At 36.2% G+C, this 26,582-nt stretch overlaps 1 long non-coding RNA gene across 2 annotated transcripts in view; it reads right to left on the bottom strand.

The window, feature by feature from the left end:
* Positions 1-26,582, bottom strand: part of LOC109270433 (uncharacterized) — a 229,739-nt gene that overhangs the window by 124,699 nt on the left and 78,458 nt on the right. For both annotated transcript variants that reach the window (XR_002081524.2, XR_008424643.1), the window contains exon 2: positions 24,801-24,892. This is a non-coding gene — a long non-coding RNA (uncharacterized LOC109270433). The remainder of the gene's footprint in view (positions 1-24,800; positions 24,893-26,582) is intronic.

Raw genomic sequence — 26,582 nt, 5'->3', positions numbered from 1 at the left:
GTGCATTGCTAAAGCACCCCACTAGAAAATTATCTTGATGGGACCTTCCTGTGGCAGACTCTGAGACTACACCTCCGTTCCTAATGCCTACTGCTGTCTCCTTTCCACCAAAAGACCTGTGGACTGATGGAGGAATATTTTGGGGTCCCTGGACTTTCTATAAATATGTGTACATTTGAAGTGACAGCAAGTGGGTGGGTACTGATTCCTTACATTGTTAGGGGTCCTTCTGAAAAGGAATTAATGCATAAACTAATCAACTCAGGGATCAGGGAAAAGTGTATTGCACATTGCAATAAAATTATTGAAATAATGCCTTGCTTCCTAATTGCATTCAAGAATTCTTATTACATTGCTTATCTTTTATAATACTTAGTCAAATTTTAGAATGTTGATGATTCACAAATAAAGAATATTAAATTTTCCTGATGGCCTGTAGACAAGGCTAATTTACACCCTGGAAGCCAGATGAAGTGTTAACCATATTCAAGTTGCACTTCAGTGGTTTGAAAGGTAATTGTTTTACAATCCCAGAGCTTAAAAGGAACTTCCAAAAATAGAGTAGACCATCAAATAGAACGAGACAATAAAACACTTGTTTTCTTAAAATTCTCTTCCATTGTGTAATTTATCTAGCACTAGTCAAACTACTTCACAATGTGGTAGGGTCCCCTCCCTAAGGAAAGAAAGAAAAAAAACCACCTCAAGGCAACCTTACTATTTGCTTACTTGACAACATCACTCCTGACCTTGTAACATGAGACCACTTAATCAGACTATGTTTGTGTGTTACCATATATGGGAGACAAAGAGTAAAAAATATATTAAAAAAACTATGCTACATGGCGTTCGGGGCTCAGTTCTTCAGGTTCGAACCCAACTGAGTGGTGCTTGCAGGAATAAAGTTGCTTCCTGGAAAGAAAAGCCTCGGTGTCACGACTCTGTGCAAGAATCCTGCTACAATATTAGATAATAATAAATGAAAGACAACATTTTGGAGAAAGTTCTACCATCACTGATTAGAGTTTCATCCCAACTTTTTTTTTCTTAAACAAAATTAATAGAAGGTATAAAATGAAGAAAAAAAAAGTTTTTTTCCATTTTGATAGACCCTCAGTACCAATGTCAAGAACTGAACCACATTTAGCAGTTATATCCATTCCTTGTTTATCTACCTGACCTTTAAGGGAAAAGAAGCCAAATGTGAAAAATGGAAGATTGTTTTTAAGTAGTTTATACTGAAAAGACATTCCTTAATTGGACATTGAGGGACAAATTTAAGTCAACAAAGTCCCAGGACAGCATTTTTCTTCCCTCCACACTTTTTCTTTTTTTAGTTTATTTATTTATTTTGAGAGATGGGAGGGACAGAGAGATGGAGAGAGAATCCCAAGCAGGCTCCACGCTCATCAAGCCTGATGGGGGCTCGATCTCATGAACCGTGAGATCATGACCTGAGCCAAAATCAAGAGTCAGACCCTTAACTGACTGAGCCACCCAGGCGCCCCCTTTCCTCCCCACTTTTTAAAAGGATAACTTTGTTAAGACTAATAAGTAAACACACCAAGTTAACTTGCAATCACACACACACACACACACACATACACACACACACACACACACACAAAGTCCACTTGTCCAGAGGCACTCTATCATGACTGGTTAACTTTATTACTAGAACAACTGTCTCGTGACACAATTATTATGATAATAGCCAAATATTTCTAGATAGTTTTCAGGGACAGAAAAGACACTGGAGTGCAGCAATCAAAATTATAATGCAAAAACAAGACAAACTAATTTGGCCAAATGAATAAGCCCAGAATTGTTTGTGCACTGAAATTTCCATAATTCCTCTGGCCTTAAGAGAGATTTTCAATCCTAAGGTCTCAAATATCTTGTGTTATCATCTTTGTACTCTTGAAATAACAAAAGTGACAAAAATCAAATACACACAAGCTTTGCTTGTCCTTCACAAACATGAACTTAAAAAATGTAGTGAGCGAAAGAGGAGTGGTGTATGACATGCCTTTACTTTAGTTATCTTGATAAATAAAAATCAAATATATTCAAGTAGATATTTCAGACTTCAAAAGTTAATTTGTTAAAGAAAAAAAGAATTAACTTTTAATAGAGACTCGTGAACACAATCTGAAAGATATTTTGGGAAAGTATCTCAAAATGTTGACTTTCTAACCAGGAAATGGATTCTGAAAAAAAATCACATCCCAATTAGCGTCACTCATGACTTTATAAATTCTTCCTTTTATGTTTTGAGGAATGCAACAGCTCAAGTTAGATGAAAATTAAAATTCAGAGGTTGAATTCATCTGTGTACTTGAACATTGTGTAAATTCACTGAGCCGAGGCCCACATTTGTTTACTTGAGAACTTTTCAATAAAATCCTTAAATGTACTTGCAGCTCCAAATAGCTGCTAAAATCACAATTTCTAAAGCCATGAATTTTTTTGTGTGTGTGTGTGAAGTGGTACACTGAAATTAACACTACACTTTCGAATAAAACACCAAAGTGGTACATAGAAATGTCTGCAATTTTGTTGGTTAAGGAAATACGGCTGAAGCTGTATCTATCATGTTGCCAGGAAGCAATTTCTTAGGGTAGTACCATATAACTTCCAGTCCATGACAGGAAAAGTCATCCATGTTGGCCACACTGTGAAAAGTTCTCACTTCACTCATCCCTCCCACTTGTGAAACACCTGATATTGCCTATTAAACTTTCCCCAGCTCTCCCTGAGATCACAAAACCACATTTTATTTTCAAATGAAACATATCCCACTTGAATTGTTTCTAATCCCCATTAATCTATTAGAGAGCAGATACGAAAATGAAAGGCCTTTGTAATTTGATGATGATAATAATGGCCAACATGTATTATACACTTACTATGTGTCAAGCACACCAATAACACTTCACCTATGTTATTTCATTTAATTCTCACACAGCTAATGAGGTATTCTGTATTTCACATTTCAAGGAAGCCATGAGCACATTATATGATTTTTTAAATATACAAATAAAAAGGGGGGGAAATGCTGCCAAACTGTGATATAATATTTTCTTGCCACTTCAGATTTTTATTTTATACTTGTTGAAAGTGCTCTTCTGTCACACCAGCCTCTCGCTGCCTTGCAATTTTTTTCTCCATATACCAAGGGATTTGGGATTTCTCCTGCTTTTTGGTTGCATGACTTGGTGTGTGATAAGCAATCCTTTTGCTGCACCTCAGTAACAAAAGGAACACAGTTTCAGCTACCTGAGGGTATTTTCCTTTCTTGGATATCATAAAGCCCCCTTCTTTTTTCTTTGCAAGAAAACCTGGCATAACAGTCATTCTTCCAGTGATGAATTGTTGCTTCACAAATAACAAATTTAAGCCCCACTGCTTTGTTTCTGCATATACAATAACTTTTTATCTTAAAGCCAAACGCACTGTGTAATTTTTCTCAAGACAGTTTAAATAGCAAATTACCTCAGCATGTGCATTAACACCAATGCCTATAACTCAGGTAAACTCACGACAACGTGAACAGCAATGGCCAAATGTGTGTGTGTGTGTGTGTGTGTGTGTGTGTGTGTGTGTGTGTGCGCACATGCTCAGGCAATGCCAGCTGTATCTTAGCTGCTATGTGGGCAATGGTAATCATAAAATACTGTTCCTTGTATAAATAATCTCAATTTCTGAGATGTGAAAATGTAAAATATTGTATTTCATGGAATCTATAAAATATAGTGTGTTCAAAACATTATATAATTAGTAAGAGGCCAAGTTAGAATTGTAACATAGGAAACCTGACTCTGGACCACATTCTCTTAATTGCTACATTACACCAGTTTTAGGAAAATTAAGAAAATAAATCCATGTCCTTATCTTAATTTTGCCATAATGACCTACAGTTGGAACTCAATATAACTTTCACCTTACGTTTGTAGATTTAATTTCAAACCTTTGCAGCTGCTTCTTGTGTTTTTATTAAATAGTGACACCAGTCATCGTACTCTGTATAAAGAGGTGATGGTTTCTGACTGGAGGGTTTATGATCTAAATTAGACAGGACAAAACCAGGAAAATTAGATGGCAAAAGGTTGTGAGAAGCTGGTGTTGGTTTCAATTTGCTTCATTTTCATGGTGCAAATGTTCTTAATGCGTCCTGAATTCACACTTCCCAGCTCTTTTTCTCCCAATAATTTGCAAGGCATGTCAAGCAAGTGGTAATGTTCCTTTGTTTCAAGTGATGAATCTGAGTATACCCATATTCACACAGCTAGTAAGAGGATGAGACAGTTCTAGCACTCAAATTATACCTATATTCGGAACATATCCATGTTCAAAAAAAAATTATAATCTTGTTGCTACATTTAACAAATGGATGAATACAATGACCTTATCTGATCATACAAAAAATCTCCTGGAAAAGGAGAGTTTGACCATGCCCCAGATTTCAAACATTTACCTTGAATTTAGTGAAAATGCAACACGGTAGAATAGCATATGCTCTGGATCCAGCCTGTCTTGGTCCATATCCTGGCTTTGCCACCAACTAGCTTTGCAGCTTTGTCAAGTTTCTTAAACTCTCTGTGCCTCAGTTTCCTTATCCATAAGGTAAGGATCATAATAGTAATAAAAATTCTGGATGAAATGAAAGGGTAAAATTCTATCAATAAGGTTGTATATAGACTAGAAATCATGGTCTTTAAAATAGAAACTTAGAAATGATGAGCAAAGAAATGTGGGGGGAAAGAGGAAGCACTCTTTATTATTATATTAAACTTGGATTGACTACCAGTTCACCTTCAGTTTTTATGCATGCTATTATTCATCTGTACATATCTGATCTTTCTAGTGGCTCTCAAAGGGTTATCAATTCCCAGCCCAAGTCTTCTGCTCACTGAATAATACTCCTGTTTAAATTTCCAGAAACATATCCACATATCATTTCCACAGTCCCAGTACTATTTGTTTATGCGCCTCAGCAAGAACATCTGATAAACACACGCTTTCTTCCCGAAGCCATGCTGACTCTTGGTATTGTGAGCACACTCAGGAGACTTACTAAGCAAATGAATGCCCGTTGAATTCCTATTTTCACCTACTTCCCATTTAGTAACAGAGATAGTTACCAGTTCTTTTCAGGATTGTTAAAAAGCATGTCCACATGAAGACAGTATATGGAAAAGTAATTCCTCATTCATGACAGTATTAGAGTGTTCCAAAGGGGTAATGGTGAAGAAAAATAGTACAGCTGTGTTGAAGTATCTTAATTCAGCCATTCTATTTTCCCAACAGAAAAATCTTGGCTTAATATATGTCGCATATGTATAGAACTACTGCTACTGCACAACACACTCTTCACATTAATGTTGGCTGGAGGGTGGTGAATAATCTCAAACACCAAAAAATAATAATGCTTTTGTTTACAGTGGACTATGATAACTCTATCTTGTCTTTCATACTTCCCTTCTTTGGGTTTTCAATCCCAAACATTCCCCATACTCCCTGTGCATACTTGCAAAGGTGAGCACATGATCCAGGCTCCTGCAATCAGAGGACCCCATCCCCTAGGCCACAGTGACTTAGGAATAGGCATGTGACCCAGCTCAGGCCAATCAGAGTCCTTCTTGGGAATTTTCTACTTAAACTAACAAGAAAGATTCTGTTTTCTCTCTGTTACAGTGTTGGAAGGATAAAAGCTATAGCTATTTGTGCCACATTTCCCAGCCTTAAGGAGGAAACCTATCTAGTATCAAAAAGAATTAAGGTGCAAAGAGAAGCAAAATCAGAGATAAAAGTTAGTCACATCTCCAAAGGGTACATTCACCCCTTACATTACCTTGTGCCTTTTATACAATTCCTCTAGAATACCATGTGAACAGTTCCTCTGGAATTGTGCCACAAAGTAGTCTTAGTAATGAGAAAAAAAAAAAAAAGCAGGTAACTTTGAATACTTAGTTCCAGTCTCCAAGGACCAGGTTCCTACGGCATGTCTTTCAGTCCTATGAAATACCCAACATCCTGTCCGGTTTTATCAGTCTATTAATTACTTTCTTAGCTCGTTTGAATTCCCATCACTTGCAACTGAAAGAGTCCTAAATAATACAAACTTCCTATGACTGTGCAAAATTCTTTCACACAGATAATTTCATTTAGGCACAGAGAATGTGCTATTTTATGGATGACAGAACAAAAAGAGGTTAAGGATTTGCCTGCCACTATAGTCGAGCAGATTCTTTTTTATGTAAGAGAAAATAAAAGGGGGGAACCGGATGAGAATTATATCTAGGTCTCTTCCATGTGGGTTCCGCAAGTTTCCCTCCAGGTTATATTATGCCACATTTATTTGTCTCCAAATTCAGGCTTGCATTTGGGAGGAAGCATTCCTGGATCCTCACCCACTCACTGCTGATTCTAAATAAGTGCTCTTCATTCCTCCTTCCCACATTCTCAGTCAAGTGCCTGAACGAAAGCTGACTGTTGAACCCCAACTGTATTTACCAATACCTTTTAATAGTTAATATTTATTTAACAAGTACCATTCTTTATATATCACATTTATTAAGCGCACCAACCACTGTTCTCATTGCTGTACTTGTATTAACTCACTCAGTCCTCACTAAGTAAGTAAGTAAGGTAGGAAATACAATTGTCCTTATTTTATGCATGAGGAAACAGAGGCACCAAAAGATGAGAAATTATATAGCTTGTCTAGGTCACAATGCCAATAAGTGGAGGAGTGTGAATTCAAATGGAGGAATGGCACTCCAGTGTCTGTCTCTGCCTTTGCCTAGATGCACATCACATGGTGCTCAGGTGCTCTATATCGCCTGTGCACCTGTGCCTGACATTGTTAATTCCCACGCTCATATCTTGGGTCTATATTTACTGTTTTGTGACCTCTATAGAGGTCAGGAATAGCCTGTATTCTTATGGGACCTGATTGCTCCTCCTCTTTTACCTTTCTTGGCTCCTTCTTCATCTATATAACCTATGTGACTAAAGGCAAACTAATGCTCATTGAATCTGCTCAGATGATATTTGTAGCACTTGATCCCACAAACTGACAATAAAAGGATGGACCTAATGTGAGTGAACCCCGTGTTGAACTAACATTGCTGGCAGGGAGTATCTGGGGGGCCCACAAGTAAAAAAAAAACATTTTCCTTCCTCCTTTTTCCCCTCCTGTTGGCCTTCATAATATGAAATACCAACTGAGATAAATTACTCTCCTCCTGAGAATTATTCACTATATTTACTAAAAGAGTTTGCGCTACATTTGCAAAGAGTTCAAGTATCAAAGACAAATTTGGGTAAACTTAAAAATATAATTTATAGGAAAGATATCAAGTGCTGACAGAATAAAGGGAAAACTGGAAAAGTAGGCTTTGAGGCTGTTAAAGGCTACAAACTTTCAGTTAGAAGATGAGTAAGTTCTGAGGGTTTAGTGTATAACATGGTGACTATAGTTAATGATATTATATTGTATACTTGAAATTTGTTAAGAGACTAAATCTTCAATATTCTCACCAAAAAAAAAAAAAAAAAAAAAAAAGCTTTATGAGGTGATGCCTATGTTGATTAACTCAATAATGGGAATCATTTCACAATATATACATCTCAAATAAACATATTGTATACTTTAAATATATTATAATTTTACTTGTCCTAAAAAGGAAGAAAAACAACTAAGCTTTGAGAAAGAACAGGCAGAAACACAAATCAAAGCAGCTCAACAACGCAACTGGAACCTGGGTCCAAGTGCTGGAGTAAATGAGCTCAAGCAACTTTTTTTTTGATTCAGCTCAAGATTCTAGGCAAGATTAATCAGCTTGAGTTCTGTACCTGGCTTTCAGTTAGGGCATGCAAGACACATGCCTGACATTTATATTCAAAATTCCCATAAATGAAAAGAAGAAATTCCTTCAAAAGTCACAGAAGATTAAGAATTGTTGATGGTTGTTAGGCAGCCAAACAATAACACAGCAGTGTCTATTCTACAGTAGTGACTTCAGTGCCACAGCCTTGACCATGAGTACTGAGTAAGTTATTCCCAATTCTAGTATCTACATTCAGTGATGGAAGATTGGAAGGTTGCTTTTATTCAAAACTTTATAGAGATGACAAAAAATTTTACTGAGGTCAAATAACTCCATACATGGTAATGTTACCTAGAAACATGTTAAAATACAATGAACTAGAAAGGATACATAGTTTCTGAAACCTGTTTATCTCACATAGAATTTATGATAAACCTGGAACAAGGAGGTGAAGGGAGTGGTTTCTGCCAGAACAGACTCTCCTCTCTGGGTTCCATGATTTTCAATGCTGTGACACCTACTTCTGTTTTCGGGGCCCCACATCTTTGCTCCTTAACTTATTTAAAGTCAAAGTTTGCCTTCCATCAAATATTCTGTTACACTTATGGCAGCACTCTGCCTCTCAGACCTGAACTTTCTAATCTGTGGCTATGTCTTCTCTGATGACTACATCTCTTCAGAGCATCAGTCATCTCTGGGCTGCAACTATGCAATACAGTACACCTTTTAAAAAGGAAATCACTTCTTTGTCATAACAACTGAACACTGATTCTCCTTTGTAAGGAAACATGGATACCATGATAATTTCTGAAAAAGACCACTCAAAATCATTGATCTTTGCTCACTCCAGTCCTTGCACTGAAACCTCAGTGTTAGGTCAAAAAACCTTATTTTAAAATATCTTTTGGGATGTTTACACTTCCTGGATGTTATTCTACTAATAAAATCAATAAAGTCAATCAAAATCCCACCTCCTTACTTGGTAGTAAACATGACCTCCCCTGATGAGCGGAACAGCATTTGTTTCTTATATCTAAAGGTTAAGTCAAATTTAAAAACTCAAGTTTTTTATTTTGAGCAAATGTTCTTCACAATTAGCAATAATGGCATTACACAAATCCATTCAACAGGCAAACTCATTCAGATACTTGGGGTCTTATTTTACTGTTAACTCAAAATGACAGATCCATCAGGATCAATAACAACATCCTATATAAACTCTATTAAAGTTTTTTTTCAGGGCAGACAGGATAGGCTTAGGCTATGCCACGAATTCCCAGATCTTACTGGTTCTCCTCGGCAAAAGTTTATGTCTCATTTTCACAGTGATGGTTGCAGATCCTAGCTGATCTCCAGGGCAACTGCTTTCCTTTGAGCTCCAGGAATTAAAGCTTTCTGGAGTCTTTGTGCTACACATGTTTGCACATTCCCAACTCTAGACCCTCCTGTCTCTCTCTCTCTCTCTCTGAAATCTATCATTAGCCCTTAGAAATACAGTGGCCTCCCCTCATTAGCTCTCCCTTCCTCTCACATACTCCTCCCTCAGATACTCACATGTGTCATTTCCTCCTCCACATTCCGGAAACTCCCAACTCAGATGCTCATCAACTGCTTAGTTACCTTGACTACTGCCACCTTCTTCTCTGCCAATTCTCCTTTGTCACCTATCCAATCTATTTAAAATTCCTCTGCCAAGATATTCTATTCATATAGCTAAGACCAAGACAGTTACGTCTTCCCACCTATCTCTAACTTCCCTTTCCTCCCTGACTTCTAACTTCTGGCTACTTTTATTTTAATCTATCCAGCAACAAAAATTTACTAACTTGCTTGCAGGATTCTATAAACTATACTAGGAATTCTATTCAAGAAAAAATATGATGCGTTTTCTATCACTAAGCATATTGGGATGTATTGGGATGATAATATAAATGAAAAATAAAACTTAAATATATTTTTAGTCACTACTCTTTGGTAGTTCATGGCCATCAGATGGAGTTCAGTAAAGGGAGATAGAGGCTTAGACTTGAAAATTTTCAAAGCATTTAACTGAGTGGTTTTCAAACATGACCATTCATTAGAATCATCTAGAGATGTTAAAAAATATATATATTTCAAATTACTGACTCATCATCTCTACAGATGGAGGCACTGGAATCTGTAATTACATATGCAAAATATATAATGTATACAATATGGTTACTGTATGTATGTGCATATATGCATGTGTCTGTATGTATGTATAATGTATGTGTGTGTTTATAAACATATCTTCATACATTATAAGTAAAAATAAACACCTTCTCAACTGATTTTCATGATTATTCATGTTTATGTTCCAAGTCTATTCCATTCTTATATTTTGTTAAATCAAAGCCAAAAATATATTGCAGAAAAGTTTAAGTGCCTTAGCCAAATCACATAACTAATTACTGACAAAACTAGAAGCTCAAACTAGAAGGTAAAAGCAGGTTTCTTGACTCACTACCCTCCCCCCACTCCTCCAATGCTATTTACTCCAAGATGTTGGTTGGAAGATTTAGAACTTCAGCTGAACCTTGAATTGTGGATAGGTTTAATAAATGTGGGATATTTCAAGGGAAGTTTCTTCCCCACCTCTGATCCTATGCAACTAATTTAAATTCAATGCATATTTTGCATAATTATTGACAGGCTAACATATATAAGGCATGGACACAACGGAAGACAGAAAAATGAATGAGCACACTACCATCCCTCAGGGAGAATTTACCTTTGAGAAGATACTGCCTTCCAAGGTCCTTTTTAGCCTGGGGACTCCTTGGGGAGCTTTGTCAATAAGCAAATCCCTTTTGTCTACCTGAGACTACTGAATCACTATTTCTAGAGTGGGACATAGAAATATGTATTATTAACATGCTTCTCAGTTGATTCTTAAGCATAGTAAATCCTGAGAAACATGGTGGTGGCAAATGAAGACCAAAAAATGGCACAGATGACAAGTAAGATAAAGGTTTTCAGCTCAGAGATGTAAAGAGTATTCTCCAATCTTGCAGTAAGGACAAAGCTATACAAACCGCAAATTAATAACTTTTCTTTAACACATTAAGAAACTGAGGTTGCAGGGCCACCAAGTAACCTGAAGTCTGGGGAGAAACAGTGTTTTCAGGGAGAAACAAGGCCAAGTATTTACTGACTTGAGGCAGACAATACTAGATACAATCTTAGCTGAAAAGAAGATGTAGCTAAAACATTTAAACAAATTGCTAGAGGATGAGAATGAACTAGCATGAGAGTGCCAACTCCTAAGGATCTCAGCTATAGAGGACTTTACACACTCTTGCAGGCTTGGACTCCATGAATCCCACCAGACACTCACAGGGAAGGTCAGGGAGAATCCTGAGAAGGCTTTTCTTGGGGTGCTGGTAGAGGAGGAAACACTAGCTGCTGCCAAAACCCTGGCTCAACCCATCACCTCTATGTCTCCTACAAAACAAAAGCCTTAATATGCAGGGGGAAGAACAAACAGTGAAACCAATTACCTTAGGGCACTATTGGAAGCCCATTGCATTTGGGGGACAAAACAGAAGAAAGCAAGCTCTACCCCTCTGAGTGGGGCCAGAACTCCTACCAATTGTGAAATGGATAGACTTTGAGGGCATTATGCTAACTGAAATAAGATAGAGAAAAACAAATACCATATGATTTCACTTATATGCAGAATCTAAAAAAACTGAACTCACAGAAACAGAGAACAGACTAGTGGTTGCCTGAGATGGGGCGGGGCAGGGGGCAGCAGAGAGGTGGAGGAAATGGGTGAAGGTGTTTTAAAGAGAAAAAAAAAAAAAAAAAGTAAGTCCTGATCAAAACCCTGAACAAGAGCCTTCCAACCAACTGAGCCTAGTCAGCCAACAGAACTGAGAGAAATAAATAAAGTAGCTACTTTAAGCCCCAAAATAGAAAAAAGAATTGGTAGGGTCAAAGGCTATATCTCATCTTGAGAAACATTGAAATAGCCTATATCTAAAACTGGGTTAGTTGTAGGATTTTTATTCCTAAATCAAATTTCTCATAACCTTACATGCTTCATTTGTATTTGATCAATTTGGAGTTCTTGTCTCTCCTTGGTAAGATTAAGTCTGGTTGTTGAAAGATCTGGGTGCCTATTTATTTAGGATCTCTAAAAAGTATCATAATATGCATTCACTTTATGTCTTTAATAACCAAAAGTTTGCTTTATCAACAAAGTATAATGAAGTCAAAATTAACTCACTGGGTTACTCTCTTCTAGTGCAGAACTGAGGTCTGTATATTAGGTAAACTGCCTAATCTAAAACATGTACATTTTATATTATCCCAGATGTTCTACCAAAGTTACTACTAATTTTATTGGATCATTTTTTCTCCATATAGATGAAATTTTCTGAATGGCATTACCCTGTACTTCCTTCAACTAAGATTTGTCTAATGACCTCAAAGAAATTCTTGTTAGGCTTTTGCTGTATATTTAGTTTTATTTCCCCTGGTCAACCTTCTTGATCTTCTAAACATAGATATTTAATAGTTTCCACTGAGTGGGAAAATAACTTCTAAAAAGGATTATTGCCCAATATACTAAAGGAGGATGTTCGTTTTCTAAGAATTTATTTTTAAGCAGATAATCCTTACTTTTAAAGTATAAAAACCTTATATATATTCACCATTTGTGAAACTTTTAATTAATTTATTTATTTAGAGGGGAGGGACAGCAGGGGCAGAGAAAGACAATCCCAACCAAGGTACACAGTGGGGCTGGATCTCATGACCGTGAGATCATGACCTGAGCAGAAATCAAGAATCAGATGCTTAACCCACTAAGCCACCCAGGTGCCTCATATTTGTGGAACTTTAAACCTCTCCTAAGTCTAATTAAATGAGTAATGTATGTGGAAGCACTATAACTCTAAAGCACCATATAAAAAAGTTAATTTTATATTGTTAATACACATGCTATTATAGCACCATACAAAAATGTTAATTTTATATTATTAATACACATACTATTATAATTCATTCTTTCAACAAACATTTTATTTAAAATTCTTATTTAACAATTAGACATTTTCAAGTAATTTTCCCAACGTTTTCTTCTCGGTCTGCCTCCCAGATTGAGTCTGGTTCATTTCTATAGCCTCATAATTTAGCTTATCACCTGAAACATAGCAAGCACTCAATAAATATTTATTAAATGATTCCAGACATTCTCAGCTTCCTCCTTCCCTCTACTTCCAATGAAAACTAATATATTCTAAATTATGTTGTGGTAAAGTTACTCGGTAGCTCCCAGTTTCACTCCATAATGACCTGTAGTCTTGAAAAGAAAATTTCCCCTTTGAATAAGTTTAAACTTGTCTGCATTATTAAAATAATTAATGGACATTCACACTTTAAATTTTACATCTTCATTCAAACACCATCTTTCTAAATTTAATCATTAAAGGGCCACCCTATGTTTAAAAGTCATCACGATTGTTTAGATAGGGAGAGACTGGTGCTCCCTCTGCTGGTTCTAGAGATAAAAAGGGAACTGGAAAACCCACTCCAGTCAGTCATCCTGGCAACAAGGGCTTCCTACAACCTGAACTGAACTAACACACCACATTGATACCCATGCTTGTCAGATGAAAGATATTATGGAAAGAGATGTCTGAAACTTAAGGTTAAAAGAGCTGTTGGTTAAAAACAAGAAAAAGAAACCTAGGAGAATAAAACAAAAAAATGTAAAATAAAAGTTGACAGATTCTCTTAAAATGATGTGTATAAAATAATAAAGACAGTTTCTTTCTTATTGTGAAGTTTTTAACTTGCATACCCAAAAGTAGCAATGTGGATTAACAAGCATTATCTCAGTTGATTCTTACAACAAATGCTATAAATTAATGGGTCAGGGAACATCATCACTATTGTCCCTTCCGTCTCAAATGGAGGTATCACTACAAAGATACATAGCTCTTCTCCAGGGCCTGAAAACAATCCCATGACCACCTCTATGTTTTAGGTACTAATAATAACTAAATTCTAATGAACACTTATTATAGCCAGGCACTGAAACAAGCAGTTTACAAGCAATGCCTCATTTACTTCCCATAACAATTCTGTGAAGGAGGCACTATTATTATTCCCATCTTACAGATGAGGAAATTGAAACACAATCACTTTTCAGAGCCAAATTTTTATCCAAGAGTATGCCCCAAATCCAAAATAGGTCATGTGGAAAACACATCAAAGCCCACTCAAACACATGTGATATATTATTTGGAAATCATAGTACTCTTCGCAGAGTACCATGAAATATTGATATATTTAGTTCTATTGTATAAACTAGAAACACATTTTCTAGAAGAAAATATTACTAGAAAATATATATAGGTACCAATCAAGTTTTTTTTAGAGTTTATTTATTTATTTTGAAACAGGGAGGGGCAGAGAGAGAGGGAGAGAGACAGAACTCCAACCAGGCTCTGCTTTGTCAGCACATAGCCTGACGTGGGACTCGAACTCACAAACCATGAGATCATGACCTGAGCCAAGATCATGACCTGAGCTGAAATCAAGAGTTGGATGCTTAACCAACTGAGCCACCCAGGCACCCCATCCAACTAAGTTTTATCTATCTATCTATCTATCTATCTATCTATCTATCTATCTATCCACCCATCCACACACACGCATTTATATTTATATAATTATTCTTATTTATATATTTATGTATAAATTATATATGACATATATCAAAATTATAGATATTATATATAATTTTAGAACTGGAAGTTTGTACCTCCCTTTGCCTATTTCAATTATACCCCACCCCCACCCTAACCAAATTATATTTACATTGCATATGTTTATTTTTTTAAATTTTTTTTCAATATATGAAGTTTATTGTCAAATTGGTTTCCATACAACACCCAGTGCTCATCCCAAAAGGTGCCCTCCTCAATACCCATCACCCACCCTCCGCTCCCTCCCACCCCCCATCAACCCTCAGTTTTTTAAGAGTCTCTTATGCTTTGGCTCTCTTCCACTCTAACCTCTTTTTTTTTTCCTTCCCCTCCCCCATGGGTTTCTGTTAAGTTTCTCAGGATCCACATAAGAGTGAAACCATATGGTATCTGTCTTTCTCTGTATGGCTTATTTCACTTAGCATAACACTCTCCAGTTCCATCCATGTTGCTACAAAGGGCCATATTTCATCCTTTCTCCTTGCCACGTAGTACTCCATTGTGTATATAAACCACAATTTCTTTATCCATTCATCAGTTGATGGACATTTAAGCTCTTTCCATAATTTGGTTATTGTTGAGAGTGCACATTGCATATGTTTAAATATACAAATATATTTCAGATTTGGAGAGGGACCTTATATCCCAGAATGCCTTCAACTCTAATAAGTACAGACACCCTATGCCTTACAGAATTATCACTTATTTCACTCACTGAATTTTGCAAAAGTTGAAAATTCTTCAGGATATATTTCAGCTATTTTCAAATCAGTCCTGGAAGACTTTCCACATCCTTTTATAAGATAAAAATTGGCATAAATGAAAATTTATTGAAACACACCTAGCTTCTCCCCCATGATTAAGTACATGATTAAGCTTTGTATTTAGGCTTCACATATCTTCCTTTTAGGTGTTTAAATATGTTTTGCTGAAATCCTTCCTTTTCAAACTACTTTACATAACATGAGCCACTATCGTAAAAATTTGCACAGTAACAGAAATAATATGAGATTGAAATCAAAGACCTTTTACTGATCCTATTTTTTGGTTACATCATCCCCTTTGCTTTGCAGTGTTTCTCAACAAAACTACTTTGAGTTTCTACAGGGAATGCAAATTTTTTAAGCATCTCTAAAATGATATGTGTTTCTATACTCCCAAACCACACAAAAATTTTCAGGAAAATGTTTTATCAAGTTAAAACAATATAAGATGAACCCAAATTACCTTATAAAGTGATGAAAAAGCTTGACTGGCTGTCCAATTTGCCATTTTCATGCTCATTGTTTACCCAGCTGCATGTACCACTGAGCAAACAATCAGCAGCAGTTACCAAGGTTTTACAATAATAACAAATTATGAGGTAGAATCTTAGAATTCAGAAAATTCAACCCATGAATTTAACTATTTTCTGAGTATTTGGGAAAAAAGCAACTCAGTCAAATTTTGTAGCCAAACCCCAGTGTCTGTGGGAGGCTAGTTTGAGAACACATCTCTTTGGATTCAGATTTTGATCCTCCCAATCATCTAACTTTCCCTCCATTAATGCCCCAATAGAAAGGCAATACAAGAAATTAAACTATGCTGAATTGTTTTTAGTTTAAGTTTATATTTGAATAAAATTAAATTGAATCAAGTACCCATGGACTGGCTCACAGGTGGCAGAGAATGGGAGAAAAAGCACTGACCACCCTACAACTGAGTTTAAAAAAACATCAACCAAACCTTTAAAGAATTGGTAAAGGTTGAGTGTGGGTAGTATGACAGTATGAAACCCCTGGCAGCCCCGGACATAAGAGGAATTGGTACTTACTCCCAGGCTCTTTTCCGTGGACCCCAGCAGGTGCTCATGAGAAAGATGATAGCACAGTAGACAACCTGAGAGAGTCCCTTGTGTGGTACGGGCCAGCTGGAAGACAGCGACTGCTGCTGTGGGGAAAGCATGAACCCCAGACACCCTGCCCAGACCATCCTCTCATAAGTAGCAAAACCTTAAACCTCTGTGAGAGGGGCAGAGAAAACTCTGTCACTACCAGGCACAGGTAAAGACCTACTGCTGATGGGAAAATGTAGAAGAAAAACTCCTTTGGCCCTGGAGGGGGGTCAGGAAACAGTATGGAGTCAGCCCCATGATATTATGTTAATATGTTACAGGTGTGCTATCACTGCTGGAAGGACCAGGAAACACTATCCTGCAGTAGGACATCAGAGAGCCTATCCACTCCTCTTCCACCACCAATCCCCATCACTAACACACAATTATCAGAACATCCAGCAACTTCACTCTTAGGTGTTTGCCCAAGAGAAATAAAAACTTATGTCCTCACAACACCTGTACACGAATGTTTATAGAAGCCTCACTCATAATTGCTAAAAACTACCTAAATGGAAACAAACTAAACATCCATCAGCTGGTGAATGGATAATAAACTATGTCATAGCCAACTAGTGGAACACTACTCAACAATAAAAAGGAATAAAACTACTATTACATGTAACAACATGGAAGAATCTCAAATGCATTGAGTGAAAGAAGGAAGACACAAAGGCTACCTACTATATGCTTCTATTCCTATGACATTCTAGAAAGGCAAAACTATCCTGACAAAAAGAGTTCAATGGTTGCCTGGAGATGGGAGGGGGAACTGACTACAAAACAAAGAACTTTGTGGGGAGCTAATCATCTTTATCCTAATCGTGGTAGTGGTTGCATGACTGTATACATGTGTCAAGTTTATAAACAGGGTGAATTTTATTATAAGTAAATTATTTCTCAATAAATCTGACTAAAAAAATCAAGAGATGTATATTTGAGACTCACTTCTGTCAGTCTAAGTGATTTCAAAAAAGATTCAGTTCACTTAAACCAGCTTTCAGGAAATATCTACTATATGCTGTGCCATGTTATATCTAAAAGGTGAATTAGTTGTGGCCCACTAAGAATACACAGAGTAAAGATACTTATTAATATATCTTCAGCAATTTATGGATTAAACCTGAAATCCTAATGCAAAAAGCAAAATATCTAGAACTATGTGGCAAAGAATTACGTCATTTTAGAGCCTGTGGGATACAATTCAAGAGGTTTTTAGAAGGAAATTTATAACCTAAAAGGCATTTACTGAAAAACATATATATATATATATATATACATATATATATATGTTTAATATACCTATATATATATATATGTTTAATATACCTATATATATATAAGTTTAACTCAAGAAGCAAAAAGAAAACAAAAACCCTCAAACGAAAGATGTAAGAGCAAAACAAATGACACTATGCATTCAAATAAGCTTAATAGATGAATAGATCACTTTGCTTGCTGCAGAAATATTTCTGTTTTTGGTATATAATATTTATTGTTACTCACTGAGAATTTACATAGTACGCAGTCTTTCCTAAACTAATTTGGCCACTAAACCATGTGTATGTGTGTATGATTATACCTGCCTTAAATCTAATGACGCACAAGATAAATTTTAGTAAACACTGGTCTATTGGCTTAATTAAATTACTTAACTTTTCTGAGCTCCAATTTACCTCTCTAGAAGAAAAATGAAATACAATTCCTCTCTTTACTTATATCCTTAAAATCTAGTTGGTTATACAGAGGGGAAAGGTAAAACCAATATAAGAGATTCACAAATAAAATCACATGAAGTAACAAAGAGGAAGTATTTGAAATAAGCACAAAAATAGCTGTGTTACATGAAAAGTTTCTATAAACAAAAAGAAAATGATATTCCATTAGAAAAGTGGAAAAGGGAAACTTATTTGGGAATTCATAGGAAATATGCATAAATTACTTTTATTTTTTTTAAGGGGGAAAAGCAGTGAAAATTGTAATGCTGAGAAAATAGTGCTGTAAATGATGACCTTCCTCTTCTTTTTTGTCTAAATAGTTATTTACCTTAAATAGATGTATAACATAGAACACTCTTCTCTTCCATGCACATCCCTTCCAGGTGTTTTGGCAATGCTGGTGGGCTCCAATTCACTCAAACCATAAACATTCATCAGGGTCCTGAGAACAAATACACTCTCAAATTGGCTGAATTTGGTTTGTTTCCCTCACCATAATCTTTCCAACTTATAAATCAAACTCAATATTATTACTCCTTAATGATTATAACCAAACTACCACCACTATTTTTTTTTTAATTTCAACTTTTTCCCCCCAACACTCTTGTTAGCAATATACCAGGTTAAATGAGCAGTGCCATTTTAGCTAAACTAGTTCCACTTATTTGAAACATTGATTTAAGAAACAATTTTTAACGCTGCGCTATTTGAAACAATGAATAGGTGCTGCTGCTTCTTAGGATAAAAAAATTGGAAACGAGGTGATAAAGTCATATTTATTTTCATGTGATCTCAACATATGCTAAAAAGAAAAAAAATAGAAAATCTATTCATTCTCTAATGGAAATGGCTTCATAAAACTAAAAAGATTTGGTAATACTGAGCAACAGTCCATGAGAAACTGGTTATCATCAATAGTCAGTGCCTAGTTTGCTAGTTAATGAGGTGAGAAGATACCAAGAGTGGTTAATATTCCTACAAACTGATCATAATCAAATCATTACAACGTTAATTGTGGAATTAAGGGGATTGTAACCATGAAAATAAAAATAAATATAAAATCACTGCCTTTGTTCTAAATGTGTTATGGCAAAGCTTATTTTCTAAAGCTAGATGGGGCTCCCAAAAGATGACACTTCTGCAGAAATTGCTTTAAAAAATATCAGGTTGTGCAATTTTGATGATAGCACCTAAAAAATATTTATCCATGTTTTGCCATGTAAGTCAAGGAAAGAAAACTCTCAGCCAATTGATTAAGATATTTAAATTCCTAAAGATCATATATAGTCACAGGGAAAGTCATTACTAAGATAACCTCTTTTTACATTATATTGGAAACTTTATTAGATTTATAACTTGGTTCTCAATCCTTGTATTTTCAATAGGTAAATCAACCGTCTTAAGTCTATAACGTTGATACAGATATTGTTTATTTATATGACACTAACAGATTTTATCTAATTACACTAATAATAATCTAACCTCACAACTATTGCCTATTTTCATTGGATTTGTCAATTTTTAGAGCACTTTTCTTTTGACAGAGTATGTGACTAAGAATTTAACCTAATGAAGATTATACATCTCCTATCAAGCCTTAAAAACCTAAAAGTCTCCACAAACTTTTTAATTCAAATTTACTTTTTCCTGAATATAAGATAATCTATTTTGATTGCAAAATCTGAGAAGACCACAAAAGTATAGAGATAAAGAAGAAAAGGACCAGTATATTACAAATCAAAGGCAACTACTATTAACTGGTATTCTTTTCTGTATCTATCTCCTTTAAATATTTAAAATCACAGAAGAAATATACCAAATTATTTTACACTATTTTCATTGAAAATGATTGAAAATAAGCACTTTCTATATCATTTCTAGCTGCACTGTATTGTATGGAATCGATTAACCGTAGCTTGTTTTACTATTACATTATTAATAGATTTTTTTTTAAGTATTTCTAAATTTTCACTATTATATCATGAAAGGTATCTTTGTGTAGGATAAAATAGTAACAAAGAATACAAGCAGAATTTGAAGCAGACAGATGTAAGTTCAAATCCTGGCCCAGCAACTTAGGAGTTTTGGTGAGAAGTGAATTATTCAAGCAAAGCCAGTCACATGGTAAGCAATCAATGAATTAAAGCTATTATAATGAAGCTTTTCTTAAATTTAAGAATTTTTTGTTTATCATTCATGCCCTGAGATTGGATTTCTTGGTTAAACGATGTAAACATTTTTAAGAATTTTCATACATATTGTCAAATTATTCTCCAAAGTAGCAAACCAATTTAAGCTCTCATCAGTATTATATAAGAAGTGACCCTCAGCAAAATTGAGTGTTCTCATATTTTTTAATTCAGTAGGTGAAAATGTTATCTCATTTCACTTTTATCTTTTTGAGCATTTAGTAACATTATACTTTTTAAAGCATGCATTAATCATTTCTACCTACTAAATAAATTATCTGTTCATGTCTTGTACTCATTAACATATTGGAGTTGTATCAATTTATATAACTAACTGCCTTAAACATTAGGGATATTAATATTATGTCATATGTGTAGTTAAATTTGTTCATAATACTGATACGGAGAAATTTTGTATTTTCTACAGTCAAATGTATTATTCCTTTCCTTTATGAATTCTTCCTCCCTTATCCAGAAATTGGAAAATAATCACCTTTTATTTCTGGTAGGTCAAATTAACTTTGATATTCTAAAATTGCCTTTTTAATCTTTTTTTTTTTAACGTTTATTTATTTTTGAGACAGAGAGAGACAGAGCATGAACAGGGGAGGGTCAGAGAGAGGGAGACACAGAATCCGAAACAGGCTCCAGGCTCTGAGCTGTCAGCACAGAGCCCGACACGGGGCTCGAACTCACGGACCGCGAGATCATGACCTGAGCTGAAGTTGGACATCCAACCGACTGAGCCACCCAGGCGCCCCTGCCTTTTTAATCTTGATAAAACAGACTTTGGTTTATGCTGTTAAATGAGAATCCAAATTTAATTTTTCTTCAAGTAGCTAAACACTTGTCCAAATAAGATTTATTAAGCAATCTTTCTCTTACTCATTGATCTACAATGTCTCCATTATGATGTGTAAAACTTTTACACAGAATAAAGTTTAATTTTACAAGGCACCAAAATTAATCAAAGATATTATCCATTGTACCTGATCTGCTTTTGGAAGAGGAGCTGCTATTAAAGATCCCTGAGGCAACCCTCACCCATAATTATCTCCCACACCCACTGGGCTTAGGAGATTGCCAAGACCAGAGAGGATGCTGCACAAAGGAGAAAAAAGAGTAACTGAAAACAAGTCAACATTTTAATTTATGGTCATTCCTTTCCTCTCACTGTGCCCACAATAAGCCTGCATCATTAATGGAATGAAATAAAATGCAGGCAACATTTATCAATCACATATAGTATTCCAGGTCCTTGTATCCCCTCCGCCTCCCCAGAAGTAGACATTCTTTTCCTAATTTTGCAGTTATAGAAACACATTCCGCAATTTTAACTAAGCTTCCCAATACCACACAATTAATAAGTAACCAAAATAGGATTTGAAACTAGACCACTCTGAATTAAAAACCATATTTATTTAAAAAAAAGAAAAGAAAAAGCCCTTAGTTGGAATCAATCTCTCTCTCTCTCTCTCTCTCTCTCTCTGTCTCTCTCCCTCTCCCTCACCCAGATCATTTCTTTTCCTGAAATATTATCTCAATATCAGCGATAATTTGAAGCTTTTATACTCTTCAAGGTTAATTCTGCATGTGAAGTTGAAAGGAGGGGGAGGATGGAACTCATGGCTGGGATGTAGGAACCCTGCTACAAAGGGTGTGGACTGTTGCACAGAAGGTTAGAATAGGCTGTGACCACATTTCAGCAGATTGCCAAGGTCAATGAGGACAACATTAGGACCAGATAATAACTAGCTATAACTCAAAGGGTCAAGTACTATGTGAAACAGAATACTAACAGTGGACTTTCCCTCATTACTAATGCCATCAATAACCATGGTTCAGGGCCCTCAGAACCTCAACCTGGGAAGAGGAAGAAAAAGAAAGTAAAACAATCCTGACTGTGACAATTTCCAACACAAAGTGACAAATAGTAAATAAATTTGATCAAGTGTTTAGATTTCATTTTCTGTGTCATGAAGAATGGGGGTTGAGTTTCAAAAACTTAAATGAGCTGTAGAAAATAATTGTAAAATTTACAACAGACACCATGGAATTGAGCCCCAGTCACACTAGGTTAAAAGAGGAGATTCCTGAGGACTTAGAGGCACAGCCAGCCTGCAGGTGTACTGGAAGTGAGAATAAGAAGGTGGAAAAGCAAGCTTCCCTCTGTCCCACCGGGACCCCATTCCTCCTTCTTGTCTTCTCCTAGCTGATACTTGCTGCTCTGCCTCTTGGCCTCATCCTAGATCAAAGAAAGAATTTCTCTGCTGCTCCCCATAAGTGCTCAGTGTCAGTCAAGGAGTCTCCAGCTCATAATACCAGTGGCTCCTGCCATTCCAAATCCCATTTCCTCATTCCTTGCTTGACATTTCTGACATAATGCACTCCTACTGATTTCTTACTCATCTCAGACTTTCTTTCTCTCTGCCAGCACTTTTTTGTCTATCTTATACTCCAATGTAAATGTCATCTGCATTGTCATTTGGTGTTGTGTGTGTGTGTGTGTGTGTGTGTGTGTGTGTGTGTGTGCATGCGTATGTGTATGGATACACATGTGTATGGTATATATAACACTAGATTTATGGATTATATGAGGTGGATACAATTCTCAGTCCAAATCTCATATTTTGTAAGAAGTTATAACATATGTCTTTTTCTATAATTCAGTTCACTTTCTATTTCGAGTCCCCATTCTGCTACAGTGGTAGAAACTCAGTATTAACCGGTTCATGCCCACATTGTTCCCTACCTCTAGGATTATGCCAACGTTTTGGGACATGTAGTGCCAAGAACTATGGCCATGGAAAATCTTCTATTTGATACTCCAGATTCATTCTCACCTCACCTCCACCCCAGCAATTTGTCCTGGAGCCTGAATTAAAGGGAGCACGTCGACAGGGTTCCCTTCTTTCTGCTCCAGACAGAATCAGTCTTCTCTATATGATTCTTTTTCTTCTGGTTTCTAATGTCATGCTCTCCCTTCAGCCTTTCAGGCCTAGCAGAGCTAACAGTGCTAGCCCCAGGTTCCTGCACTCTACACTGTACTCACACATTTGTAATCATTCCTTTGGTAAATAATCCCTCCCCCAGCTAGTCCTCTGCGAGGATGCCAGTGGTTTCTTGCTGAGATACTGTTCCAGATGTCCATTTTCCATATAGAGATTCTGAGACATCTTTCATTCTGTCTGGCTCCTAGTTGTCAGATCATAAGGTTTCCACAGCAACTTTCCTCATTGTTGTCCACTTCGACCTGCAGGTCTTGTAATTCTCCCTACTATGTTTCTGTGCTGCACCGGGGACTAGGAATGTCTGTGGGTTTGTCAAGATCCCCTCTGCTTAGACTTTGTGTGCACTCACTCTGTCTGTGCATCTAGAATGGCAAAAGGCAGAGAGATCCCTCTCTCTCTCTGCTCTGTCCACCTTATGCAACCCATACCAGGGGATATGTTTAACAGGTGGGAGATGGGAGGGAAAAGGGTGTATGAAATACCAAGAAATAAAAAATATATATCAAAACATATAGAAGTGTATTAATATTTAAACATCACGACCCTGTAATAAACCTATAAAACTGAACATTTAACCATTCAGCTTGTGGGTTCTAAAAATAAGGATTTAAAGATTCCTATTGCTAAATGTCAGGCTCTTCATTTATATAGCAAATTAAAATTTGAAAAGCACTTCATATATAAATGTCATTGGATCTTCAAGACAAACCCTAAGAGGATTATAAAATATGCTCCATGTTATAGGCTGAACTGTGTCCCCCACAAAATTCATACGCTGAAGTCCCAATTGCCAGTATCTCACAAAGTAACCTTATTTGTAGATAAGGTCTTTAAAATAATAATTCAGTTAATATGAGGTCTTTAAAGTAGTTTCTAATCTAATCTGACTGATGCCCTTTAAAAAAAAGAGAAAATTTGGACACAGACATGTTGCACATGCAGAGGAAAAGCCATGTGGAGACAGAGCGAAAAGAGACCTAGGAAACTTATACACCCTATTTATAGATCGAGAAGCTAAAATTTAGAGAATTTTTAAAGCCTACCAAAAACCCGCAGATTGTTTTACAGTAAATTACTTACAATAAATTTTTACACTAGGAATCTTAATAATACCTAAATCCAGGCTGCCTCACACCCTGTATCACCTCTCTTAGGAGTTGTCTGCAACGTGCTCTGCAACTGTATGATATTACTGTCATGTGAGAATATTCATGAGAATATGTGTGTACATTTCTTCAAAGTCAAGCAACGCATCTGTGGGCTTCAGCCACCAGGTAGTAGCTGCCTCCAGGCCATTTTCAGACTCCTGTTTCCCTCCTCCCTCCACTCCATCTGCTGCCTTTCCAATCCTTTCATGCTCCCTGTCAACTTCCTGAATTACAGGTCCATTCAAAGGCTGAACAAAGAGAGAAAGAGGTGAGGGAGGAAACCTACCTGGTGCAGCAAGTGAACTGCATTGAAACACTGTGAGGTACATGAAGGAGAGGACACTACTGCAGGTGTTCAATTCCCAAAAAGTGGCCAGGCTGAAGAGCAGAAAACAGAGAAAGCAACAGGATTTTAATTTTGTTCTCAATCTAAGCACAGGAGATTGAGACTGTGTAGTACATGAGGGTTAAAGGACAAGAGGGGAAATGAGAAAGCTTGGGTTATGGGCTCAGGTTTATGGACTCCTTATCAAGAAGTTTGAACACATTAGTTTAACTCCTGGGTTTCTGTTTCCTTACCACCAAAATGACTATGTTGTAGTCAAGGTTTCTAGTAGCTCTAACATTTGGTGAGGTTTTTATCTGATACTGTGGTTTTGTGCCTTTTCATGGATGTATAGAATTACACCATATGGTTCCACTGCCATTTGAACCTCAGTGTCAAGTTTTGATGCTCATGGAGCATGAGCTTTTGCAAATAAACAATAATCCCAGTGTAACACTGTTATTTGGAAATCAATTATTCCAATTTCAAAAAAGTAGGGAAAACTCTGACTTACTGGCTTATTTAGCTGTAACCATAGCAAATGTTCTATTCATTTATTCATTCATTTAACCAAAATTGAAGGAACATCTACTATGGGCTAAGTTCTTATTATGCCTAGCCTTTGGAGTTCATAGTCCCTCTAGTGAGAAACAGAAATAGTATGGTATGGAAAATGCTGTGGGCTGTGTTAGAATACAGGTAAGCCCTCTAAAAGGTCAAAAAGGACATCTAGCTCAAGTCTTACAAGAACAAGAAAATGAATTCTATTAAGACAAAAGTAGTAATTTGTTAACACATCCCAGATACGGCTGGCCATAGTTAAGAAAATAGGTATTTTGAAGATTAAATCATGATAGACTCTCATACACTGCTTATCAGTGAGCCAAAACACAGAAAGGTAAATTCCTTTGCTATTCATTACTGTTTTAAAGGTTTCCAAGAGATGTGAATCCTATATGTCAATCCCCCATACTTATCAATCCTTGCTTTGGGAATCAAACGTGCCTGAAATCTTAGGTATGGAAAGGACCTCACTAATCAGCTGGTTCAACCCACTTATTCAGAGATAAACTTATTCCTCCCAAGTCTCATAGTAGCAGAGGCAAATCTAGACCCCAAGTATCTGGAATCCCATTTCAATGTTTTGTTTTGTTTTTTTTTCCCTACTGAACCTCCCTGTACTTCTCATCAGCCTATGTACATAAATTTAAGAATGAAGTCAAGTGGTCTCTGTTATTCAATTGATCAACAAATCAATAATTTAAGAGACATGTCAGACCTATAAATGTCTTAGAATCAACCATGATTATATGCCAGTTATTCTGGCATATATTTATTTGTTTACTCCACAAACTGAGTTATACCTTCTGTTGGAATCACCTTGGCTCCAAATATCATAAATGGAGACAGTGAATGGACTTTGCAATAACTTCCCCAGAGTCAAGTGAGGAAGTGGATAGTGGCTACTGCCACTGAACATTGATTTATGGTTTATTTGGCAAATATTTCATTTCATGAGCACCTAATATATGCTGGGCACCATCCTAAACAGTATCAGTGAAAAATACAATAATTGTAATAAGACAGCATCCAGGCCATATGATGCTTTTCAACTGAACAAAACAGACAATAAACAAAGAAACAAATACACATAATTATAATACCAAACAATAATAAGTATATGAAAAAGTTTCAAAATGCAAGAAGTAAAAAAAGTTTCTTTAAATTCTGAGGGAACAGAAA

This window comes from Panthera pardus, unplaced genomic scaffold (genome assembly GCF_024362965.1).
Source record: "Panthera pardus isolate Hobbes unplaced genomic scaffold, ASM2436296v1 HiC_scaffold_10, whole genome shotgun sequence".
Lineage (NCBI taxonomy): Eukaryota > Metazoa > Chordata > Mammalia > Carnivora > Felidae > Panthera > Panthera pardus.
The sequence above is the reverse complement of the archived record's forward strand: the minus strand, read 5'-3'. Positions and strand labels throughout refer to the sequence as shown.